Genomic DNA, 3,774 nt, shown 5'->3' with positions numbered 1-3,774 from the left:
CGGCCCCGGTCTGTGAGGGGCTCACGGGGGGGCGTGCGGACGCGGTTTGCGGGTTTTGCCCTTGGGCGGCTCCTGAAGGGGACCGGCGGGGCGAACAGAAGCTCCTGCCATGGGCCGGAGCCCAGCGTCTGCCCAGCGGGGCGTGCGGAGTGTTACGGGGTGAGATTTAAGGCCTAATAAACCATGCAGAAGCTTGTGAAGAAAGAGCGTGAGAGGAGGAAAAAACCGCCGAGAATAGAATCGCTAAACACAACTCAGTGCAAGAGTACAAGAGCCGGGTCTGTAGGCAGAGCTCAACAGGGGAGGTGGTTTAAAGCAACTGCAGCAGAACTTGCTGTCTGAAGGTGAGAAGAGTCATGCTCCAGCCACAAAGCAGCTATGAAATAATAACTGATATTAATTAAAACAATTGTATAGGCGTTCAGACTGTTGACTCCAGAGAGAAGCATCCTGTGAATGTTGTCTTCTAACCTGCAGCCTGGGAGCAGATGAAGCAAGAAGCTACATAGAGTGCTGTGGAAGAGTCCTTGGAATGCCAGAGGTGCTGCACAGGACCTGTGTATCGGGGCCGGTGCTGAGCTAGAGGTAAACGACAGAAAAAAGTTGCTGTTGGGACCTCGATGGGCCATCTGCCATCGTGTCCCAAACTACACACTTATTATTTGAGGGATTTCTGATCCCTGTTATCCCCACCATTATATAGTCTTTCCTATATGTTGGCCTGCCCTTAAACTGCAGACTGGGAAAAGCAGTAGCCTTAGACTGACATTCCAGCTTTTATGCTGTTAGATCAACAACCCGGTGAGCTCCAGCTGAACTGTGGATCTGGCTGGAATGAACAGAATTCAAAATAAAACAGGTACAGCTCTTCAGAAAGAGTAGTAGAGCAGAGCTTGTGAGAAACAAGCACTTTAGTATCTTGTAAGAGGATACTGAAAAGTAATGGTAAAAATTTTCTTGTGAAAGTGGGACATACATTTTCTCTGGCAGATCTAGGAGGGAAGACATTAACTGTTCCTGTCAATAACTGCTAATATTAAAATGAAGAAATTTAATGATGCATTGAGATGATGGTTAAAACAATAATCGTTTGGAAGAGTTAAGAAAAACATGAGTAGCAGGCAAACTCAGTCTATAGGTCAGGTAGAGCTGCAATGTGATGTCTCAGAAGGAAGCTTGGGAACGGCGCAAAGTCAGCAGCCCATGGTTTTGCTAGTGGAGCAGTGACAGGCATGAAAATGAGTTATTTGTCATGCTCAGTGTAACAAAACAATTCCATCGAATCACCTTTGGCATGAGGTAGATGTGCTGTCTGCTCGTGGACCGTTAGGCTGCCTCAGCTGGCTCTCTGCTCTCAAGCCACGTGTGCTGAGACTGTCCAACAAAGTGATGTGATGTCCAACAAAGCCACGGCAGGCGGCAGAGACGAAGAGCTGGGCATGGCTTCCAGAGCTCAAGACAGATGGCTCAGTGGAACAGAAGTCTACAGCTCATGCTGGAATACTTTTATATCTCTAGTGGGAGGCTGCAGGCAACCTAACAGAACCCCAAATACAGCAGGATGCTGTAGGAGTGTGCTTTATATTCCTGGTTTGGTCATATCTTAAAAGAAAACAAGTTTCTTTTTAGATGAGGGGTACATTCCTTCTCTGGGTGCACCTCCCTTCTTCAGGTGAATGTAAAAATCAGATTTTCTTTAAAGGAGAATAAGTAGTAATCAGCAAATAGAAGAACTTGCATAAGGATTGGGTTCATAATTTGCACCTAGCTGCATGCCTGAGACAAAAAAAAAAATAAAATTGGTCCTATTTCCTGCCAAAATAGCTGAGATGGTAGCTTTTTTTCTAAAGAGAGTAGATGCAGCTTCACCCATGAACTTGTTCTCAGATGAGGAGGAGTGATTATAAATTATGCAGCTGAGAATGGACTATAGAAAATAAGATGACATTTTTTATCTGTCTTTATATCCCTGAAGTCTTTTGATCAAGGAATTTTCTTTCAGAGTTGCTTTGTGAGCCTTCTGTGGAATAAAGCTGTACTTTGAGAGACAGGGTTCAGAGTGCTTGAATGAAATACCATGCATTTTTCATCTGGAGAGAGTGCAGCTGTCCCACAAGACTGGAACTGCATGAGGCGCAGTGTATTTATTGATTGTGCTCTATACTGGGATTCAGTATGTTACAACAAACTTCAACTGCTCAGGGCCAAAGGAAAAATTGTCTGTAACAGTGGTTTCCTGGTTATGTGTAAAAACAGTCATGGAGACTGTCATGAGCTTGTTGGCCAAGACAGAACCTGCTGGAAGGGATCTTTGACAGTGCTGGCACATGAGTAGTGATGAACTGAAGAACTAAAAGTTCACCATATACTAAACCCTCAGGCAACAGAGAGCTGTCCTAGGAAACTTGGCATCTGGGTAGGACAGTTACTGTCAGTGTGTCAGAGCATAAGGGAAAGGGCCAGGGTTCCACTGCACCCTTCTAGCGAGAAAAGAGACCTACAAATCATTGAATCATGGAATGGTTTGGGTTGGCAGGGACCTTAAAGATCACCCAGTCCCACCCCCTGCCCCAGGCAGGGCCACCTTCCCCCAGCCCAGGTTGCCCAAAGCCCCGTCCAACCTGGCCTTGAACCCTTCCAGGGAGGGGGCAGCCACAGCTTCTCTGGGCAGCCTGTGCCAGGGCCTCACCCCCCTCACAGGGGGGAATTTCTTCCTTACATCTCATCTAAATTTTCCCTCTGTTAGTTTAAACCTGTCACCCCTCATCCTATCCCTCCCGCCCTGATCCAGAGTCCCTCCCCCCGTTCCTGCAGCCCCTTTCAGCCCTGGGGGGCCGCTCTAAGGTCTCCCCAGAGCCTTCTCTCCTCCAGCTGAACCCCCCAACTTTCAGCCTGTCCTCACAGGGGTGCTCCAGCCCCCCCAAGCATCTCCGTGGCCTCCTCTGGCGCCGCTCCAGCAGGTCCATGTCCTTCTGCTGTTAGTGCCCCAGAGCCGGACCCAGCCCTGCAGGGGTTCTCCCAGAGCGGAGCAGAGGGGAGAATCCCCCCCTGGCCCTGTGCCCACCCTGCTCTGTGTGCAGCCCAGCACACCGTTGCCTTTCTGGGCTGCCAGCACACGGTGCTGGCTCATATTTTTCCACCTGCTAATAGCTCCAAGTCTTTCTCCACAAGGCAGTTATGACAGATACGATACAAGAAAGGAACCAACTGCAGAACCACAGCAGGCTGCTAACAGCTCCAACCTAGGGCTGGAGATCCTTAGGAGAGACTGATCAATGAGTGAGAAGAAACCAAGAATGGGCGAGAAGGATCCCAAGCCGTCTAACAGACTGAAGGTGTCCACGGGTGAAAAGAAGTCTGAGTCTCAGGAGTAGAAGCAAGACTGATTGACAGCCGGCCATATTATGTGGCCGTTTTATGGCAGGTAAAACTGAAGCTGGAGGAAACCCTGGAGTACTGGAGATGCTGTGCAACCTGTGCCAGGGCCTACAGGAAAACGGGGCAGAAGTGTTGTGAGCTGCGTCGCCTGTAAGGCAATAAAATAATACCGGGGGTAATTTTCCTGGGTAACTCGTGTCAGCTGCAACAAGTGTTTGGTGCCCTCGGTGCTACCTTGCTTTGGGGTCGTGAAAGCCGCTCAAGAACGACTGTGCCCTTACTCTGGCGGGCAGCCCGGCTTCCCGGGGGTCCCCTCCGCCTCCCGCGGGCACACAGCGAGCCGGGCCGCGCTCCCGACGTGGCGGCCCCAGCGCCGGGTTCCCGTGACGGAGCCCC

General features: G+C 50.0%; 1 protein-coding gene across 2 annotated transcripts in view; it reads left to right on the top strand.

Moving 5' to 3' along the window:
- Positions 1-32: 32 nt before the first annotated feature.
- Positions 33-3,774, top strand: part of POLE2 (DNA polymerase epsilon 2, accessory subunit) — a 25,709-nt gene continuing 21,967 nt past the window's right edge. The window contains exons 1-2 of one of the 2 annotated variants that reach the window (XM_026849378.1): positions 33-344; positions 418-585. The gene's annotated coding sequence lies outside the window, so the exon portion shown is untranslated. Of the gene's footprint in view, positions 586-3,774 lie in introns of both variants that reach the window. The other variant, XM_026849377.1, reaches the window with a different exon arrangement.

Source organism: Athene cunicularia, assembly GCF_003259725.1.
Source record: "Athene cunicularia isolate RWA chromosome 5 unlocalized genomic scaffold, athCun1 chr5_part1, whole genome shotgun sequence".
Classification (NCBI taxonomy): domain Eukaryota; kingdom Metazoa; phylum Chordata; class Aves; order Strigiformes; family Strigidae; genus Athene; species Athene cunicularia.
Note: the sequence above shows the minus strand (reverse complement) of the source record. Positions and strands in the feature narration are given on the sequence as shown.